The 7,582-nt window shown below is 30.6% G+C and overlaps 1 pseudogene; it reads left to right on the top strand.

Annotated features, from left to right (window-relative positions):
• Positions 1-5,717: 5,717 nt before the first annotated feature.
• LOC131623007 (cathecol O-methyltransferase 1-like) lies at positions 5,718-7,582 on the top strand (annotated as a pseudogene).

The raw sequence follows: 7,582 nt of genomic DNA, 5'->3' as shown, positions 1-7,582 counted from the left end.
CCTCTTTGTTTTCGATTTTAACTTTAAAACTAACACGAGGGTTCTTTTTCTGCAAAATTTCTCCACCCTTTAAGTCTCTTTTAGAGTGATTCTTTCCTTCCACAAAGAGTATGAGCTATTGTTGAGAATCCGTATCATATGATCATGGTTATCTCTTAGACGTTTGAAGTGATTTTGATGATGAGGAGTCTGGTTGTTGTCATTTTGATGGGGTGGACTGTTCAATCCCTATGTTTCCCCCTTTCTTGCCATGCGATCTTTTTATTCCAGGTTATCATAGAGAGTAGGGGTGATCGTATCCGAACCAATCCAAAAGCAAAACCGCAAATCGAACCAATCCAAACCGAAACTGCAAAAAACCGCATTTGGTTTGGATGATTTTGGACTGAACCGCACGGTTTGGTTTGGTTTGCGGTTTTTATTTCACGAAACCGAACGGAACCGAACCAAACCGCATATTTAACTTAAGTTTTAAATTTTAATAATTAATTTATTATCTTTCCAAATACAGCCACACCTAACGTTTTGACTTTTAATAATTAATTTATTAACTTAAGTTTTGGCATAATCCACTTAGTTTTTGTATTTTATTGATATATATATATATATATATATATATATATATATATATATATATATATATATATATATATATATATATATATATATATATATATATATAGTGTCTAATATATGTATTTCATTTATAATATATTTTTAGTTCTCTACTGTTCTTGTAATATAAATTCTTTTGTATGATATAATATCATATATTATATTGACATTGAATTACTTTCCTTTTTCTTTTATTTCAGTACATTTTTATTTTATAGTGTAAACCGCAGTCCACCGAACCGATCTTAACCGCATTGGTTTGGTTTGGATGACTTTAAAAATCAACCGAACCAAACCGAACCGCATGCATTTTTATCTCGCGGTTATGATGACTTTTATGCTCAAAACCGAACCAAACCGCACCGCGAACACGCCTAATAGAGAGGACTACCATGGTTGTGTGGAAATCCTTATTTATCCCTTAGTTTTTGATAAGATGCATAAGGGTTTGGTAGGGTTGTGAACAATTCTACGAAGATGGAGTAATGGGCGATATTCACAAAGAAAAATAGATTTAGAGTGTGTTTGGATGGAGCATTTTAATGAGGGAAAGTAATGTTTTGAGGGAATTTAAAATGATTTGACCAAATTACATTATCTGGATACAAAAATGAAGAATTGTTAAAATGATGGAAATTTATGAAGTATTTCATCTAAGTTAAATTTAATCATTTTGAAATGACACCAAAAACTAAAGAATTTGAAATTTCTCTCATGTTCCATGGAATGTATTTGTTATTATTATTTCTTCAAAATTTACAAATTGGTCCTCATATTTTTCAAAATTATAAAATTGACCCCAAAAATTTTTTAAAAATTGAAAATTGGTCCTTACTAATTTTTAAATTTTACAATTTGGTCCTTCAAATTTTTTAAAATTACAAATTAGTCCCTACTTTCTCATTTTTTAGTTTGGTCCAAAAATTTTAAATTTTATACAAAATGACACCAAAAATCTAACAATGAATTATCTTAATACTCCATCCAAACAAAACAATTTAAAAATGAATGGATTTGAATTGAATCAATTGAATTGCTTTGAATTTTAAATTACTTTAAAATTTCTAATTACCTCATCCAAACACACTCTTAAACTCTCTTCCTTTGTTGTGAACAAGGACTCTATGGGGGAGAAGAAGAGTTGTCGTGTAACCGACGAGTGTTAGTTGCCCCTTAACATTGAAAACTACCCTTAGGTGTTTGAGGAAGTGCTACAAATCCATTTTAGACACTGTGCATAATAATTTTGTGAAGGTGACCAAGCACACTACTTGAGAAATAATGGGAAGAGTGTTCTTAGGCGGCCCAACCCGTTTAGAGGCTTAAAACAAATTTTAAAATAGAGTTTTTAAAATATATTTTAAAAAAATAAATTTGTGGTTTCTAAGAGTTGAACTCAAGATCAAAAGAAAAAAAGACATACATTTTATCAATTCAACTATGATATTATATATAACTAATGTGTTATTATATATTTTTATAACTAAACAAAAAAATTATGAGGGCTTTTTAAGCCCAAAATTTTAAGGCCTAAAGACCTAGCCTAGGTTGCTTGGCCTTTGGGCCGACCGAGAGTGTTCTTCCTTGAGTGTAATGCCAAGACTTGCAATCAAGGTGGTGAAATTACATTTATGATAGATAATTTCTTAATACACTTTTATAGGGGTAAAATAAACCTCTGAAAAATTTGAAAATGCCCTTTGGAAATGCATCTTCGAACGCACTTAATATTTTATTTTTAGGGTATTTTCGGATATGCATATCCGAAATAACATAATATTTTATTTTTAGGGGGTTTTCAAATATGAATATCAGAATTAATGGAATGTTAATAATCAATTAGAATCAAGGTGTATCAATTGTATTAATTGTATTACCTTATTATATAAAATTTATATGAATATAAATATACATTATTGTGTCTCATTAAACACATATTATAATAGATAAATTATTCGTTCGGATATGAATATCCGAAATCCCCTGAATATGAAATATTAGGTTCGTTCGGATATGCATATCAGAATGTTGGGAGTATTTTTTAGTTTTCGTCAAGGACCTCTAAAAAGGTATAAGGGTGCATTAAGAAATTCTCTTTATGATATATGATGTAGTATTTTTAAAGATGAATTTTGTTTAAATAGCATATCAAGTGTTTGGAACATAAATTTCGGAATAACACATTTATAAATATTTAAAAAAATACAAGAAAAAGGGTTTGTCTAAAATTTCAATTGTTAGTTGTTTTAGTGATGATTCACGCTGAATTTGGTAGGGAAAACCACAGTTCGATCTCCCGCAATTGCTATCAAGAGAGGGCTGAAACCACTTGATGCCAGAACTGACCTTGGAACCGAATTAGTCGGTTCAATGGCCCGAATATTGGTGGGCAACAATGAGTTGATTAAATTATGGAAAAATATGTGGTGTGGAGATCTGCTTCAGTTTGCTTTAGGGAATCCTACAAATTTCGATTCCTTGTTGACCACAGTTTCTGATTCTTTGAGGTTTGTAGTTTTATTCTTTATAGGAAGTTGGATTTCTCTAATGCTGCAGGTTTTATTCCGGTTTCGATTCAGAATCGTATTAGGAATTGCCACATTTCTTTTGACCTTCGACCGAACAAGCGAATTTGGAATCATTATGTTTCGGGTGATCTCTCTCTTAAAGAGGCTTATGAGTTTAAGCCTATTTCGGGCGTTCACTTGGATTGGTGGAGTTGGGTTTGGGTGAAATTTATTCCATCATCTAACTCCTTTATGGTTTGGAGGATGCTTTTGAATAACCTAGTCATTAACGATCAGCTCAAGAGGAGAAGTATTTCTTTTCCCTCAATATGTAGCTTGTGTTATGCTGAAGAAGAGAGTTCTTCTCATTTATATTTTGCTTGTCCCTTTGCCACTCATCTTTGGAATTGACTTCTTTCTTCCTTGCGCATTAATTCTAGGATTCTTTGTAGGGAAGATATCCAGTGCATTTGCAAGAGGGCCTGATCGAATCAGTGCAAATTAATTTTCAATGTTGCGGTTAATCAAATTTTTAATTCGATCTCGTTAGCTCGTAATTGTAGAAGATTCAAGGATAAAAGAACCGCCACTTCCTCAGTTATTTTTGAAATTATCTCGGTTTGTTTTCTGACGGGTAATCAACTCTATAGAAAAAATTATCACTACAATTAAGAAGAGTTTCAATTTTGTGTAAGGTTCATGTTAACTCTTCCATGTTGTTGTTGTTGTACTTTTTATGTTTTTGCTGCGGGTTTGGGTGGAAAAATCTGAATCCTACGGGTGTGAGCCTGAGTGTTATTTTGCCACCTGAATAGTCTTTGGGTTTGGGTTCGGGTGGTGATTTCAGATGCAAATTTGGATAGTGTGAAACCCGCATTCGATCCGACCTGTTGTCATCCCTAATTGAGTTTGCTCATGAGAAGGGTTAAAGGAATATTTGGTTAGAAACTGATTATGTAGTTGTGATTCGTGCTTTTTCTCCTCCTTTCAAAGTGTCTTGGCAAATTCGTACCAGAGGGATTAATTATGTCAACATTATGAATAATATGTCCTTTGTTACAACTCATATTTTCATAAAAGGAAACAATTGTGCGGACTCTCTGGCTAATATAGGACTAACGGTTCTTGATTAAACTGACTTTAATACTATTCATAATTTTTTGAGAATCGATTTTGTAAAAAAACAAACTAGGTTTGTCATTTTTTAGATTTTGTTCTTTGTGAGTGGGTTGTATAATCCCCCACTCTTTTTTTAACATTTTATTTAGATGTTATATAATCTTATTAAAAAATTATGTTTTATTTTGTTTGTTTTGGATATGTGTGAACCTTTGTTTTGACTCTTGTGTTGGAGTGAATTATCATTTTTTTAATATATATTTATTTGGTATTTTAAAATTAACATAGGAACACCGATAATAAATACTCTTACTAACTTAAAAGATTTTATCTCTCCCATACATAAGAGTTTACAAAATTGGTTTTAGTTTTATTCGGTAGGTGTGTTCTTATCCAATTTTTTTTCAACTTCATATTTGGTTACTACATGTGTAACAAACCGATCGCCTCTGCCCTCCCATAAAAGTACACTCCTACTAAATATTAATAAATTATATAAAATAAAAAAAACATTTCATTTTCTCTCACTTTTTAAAATCAATGCACTCCATAATTTGTTCGGTCACATGACTGATTTTCTTTTACGTTCCCTGTTTTTATAGATGTATATTCACAAGCATTTTTTTTCTTCAAAAAGTTTAATTTTTTCAGTAAATACATCTATGAAAGCGTAAAAAATCATAATAAATAGTGGGAAAATACATTGAATTTCAGTTCAGCAATTCTTCCGTAGATACATTTACGGAACGTGTTCAAAAAGAGTATTCCGTAGTTATACCTATGGAAGAATTGCTGATATATTTTAATTTTTTTTATAGAATCGAGTTCAAGGTGAAATTCTGCTTCTAATGGTGAAACAGTTAAAAATCATGATTTTTTCATAGTATTTCATAGTAGTGTAATGTAAATGTAATGATATATATAGTACACGAACAGAAAACATCTTATAAATCTTACAAATAGTGTCAAACATAATAAAAATAAAATTACACCAATCTAATAAAAATACAGACATTAAAAGGGTCTTAACTAAGACCGATGAGACTAGTAGTTCTAATCCATATTCAAACCAAAAAAAGGCCAAAAAAAAAAGCCTAGCTAACATCAACAGTAAAACATAACCCGTTAACGTTATCCAAGATAACTAAACTCTTCCGAAGCATAATCGACCAACACATTATCATGTATTGTATGATGAGAATAGATCAGTGCAGATCAACTACAAAGTTTTAGTTATTTTAAATTACGTTTAACATAAATTATTAGTAAAACTTTTGATGTTACGAGTAAGTTTTGTACTCGAATATATATATATATATATATATATATATATATATATATATATATATATATATATATATATATATATATATATATATATATATTATTTGCCTTAAAAAAATATTTAAGTATTTGAAGGATTTAGAAACTATAAAAGGCACACATTGTTACACAGAAACATATTTTCAAGATAATATGGCCAATCATTCAAATTCAAAGAATCCTATTTGCGAGAGCAATAACTTAGATAAGAGAGAAGAGCAAGAAACATTAGAAAATGAAGAAGAAAGCTTCTCGTATGCTATGCAACTTGCTACCTCTCTTACCCTTCCAATGGCACTTCATTCTATAATTGAGCTTGGTGCTTTTGAAGTGTTGCAAAAAGCCGGTAAAGGTGCTCAACTCTCTGCCCATGACATCGTGTCGCATCTTCCCTATATTGACAATCCAATCCTGAAGCTGCCAAAAAATTAGATCGCATTCTCGCTCTTCTTGCCTCTCACTCAGTCCTTAATTGTTCTATCATTACCCATAAACAAAACCACCTTAATTCCTTTAAGAGACACTATAGTATGACTTCTGTTGCCAAATTCTTTGCTCCCAATTCTGATGGTGTTTCATTAGGACCCTTGATTGCGTTGGCCAATGATAAGGATGTATTATCTAGCTGGTTAGTTTATTTGATATGCGAAAGTTACTCTAAAACAAAAGTTAAAAGAAAAGAGAAAATACTCATAACTATTTATACATTCATTTGTAATTAGGTCCCAACTTAAAGACGCGATTCAAGAAGGAGGCACTCCATTCAACAAAGCTCATGGCATCAATTTCTTTGATTATCCCAACTTAGACTCGAGATTCAACCAAATCATGAATAGCGCAATGAGCAATCATACAACTATTGTTATGAAGAAGGTTCTTAAATGCTACAAAGGTTTTAAGGACATAAAAAAACTTGTGGATGTTGGTGGTGGGCTGGTGGCCTTGGAATAAACATTAACTTGATCACTTCAACATATCCACATATACAGGGCATTAATTTTGACTTGCCTCATGTCATAAAACATGCCCCTTCCTATCCCGGTATGACATTCACATAAACATGTCATTTAAAAGAATATATTATTTTTTGTTTTTAATTTTTATTTTGGTTTATATTATACCATTTTTTTGCTTTTAATTAGTTTTATTTTGTTTTTTTTATCTCTATAATATGTGTGTATTATATACAATTTAGTCCTTATATGTATTAGAGTAACTAAAATCTAAAAATCTACCTATTATATAAACTAATTCAACACGAAGAAGTGTTTTTAAAAATAAACAAAATATTAAGGTTCGAAAGACATATTTATAATTTTAAATAAAGAAAATTAATGATATGTTTACTGTACTTAAAACATTTAAATTATATATTAATTGTGTGTTATTTATTATTTTAAAAATAAAAGATATTTCATGTTGACAGGAGTGGAGCACATCAGCGGGAATATGTTCGAAAGTGTGCTTAAAGGAGACGCGATTTTTATGAAGGTGAGTGGATGTTAATTGTTGTTTCAATATTGTTAGTAGCGGTACTAGGAGAATAAAAAATTAAATTAAAGATTTAAAGTTTAATTATAAAAACAACTTTAAAATTTAACTATCAATGTTTAGTTTATATGTTCTATGTATATAACTTGGTTGATTAATTTTTATAGTGGATACTTCATAACTGGAGCAATGAACAATGTTTGAAACTTATGAAGAATTGCTATGATGCTATTCCTGACTATGGGAAGGTGATAGTTTTGGAATCACTTCTACCTATTGTGCCTAAGAACGAATTTGGCTGGAAATCTATATCTCAAATGGATATTCTAATGACCACTTATTGTTTAGAAGGCAAAGAGCGAACTAAAGAAGAATTCATTGATTTGGCAACTAAAGCTGGATTTCGTGGCATTAAATATGAATGTTGTATATATAACTTTTGGGTTATGGAGTTCTTCAAATGATCTTACATCTGTAATTTAGAATTGTACTTGTCATCTATAGTGCTACCTTTAGTTATTTCTTCA

Source organism: Vicia villosa, unplaced genomic scaffold (assembly GCF_029867415.1).
Source record: "Vicia villosa cultivar HV-30 ecotype Madison, WI unplaced genomic scaffold, Vvil1.0 ctg.000048F_1_1, whole genome shotgun sequence".
In the NCBI taxonomy this organism is placed as follows: domain Eukaryota; kingdom Viridiplantae; phylum Streptophyta; class Magnoliopsida; order Fabales; family Fabaceae; genus Vicia; species Vicia villosa.
This window is presented reverse-complemented; position numbering and strand designations above follow the sequence as displayed.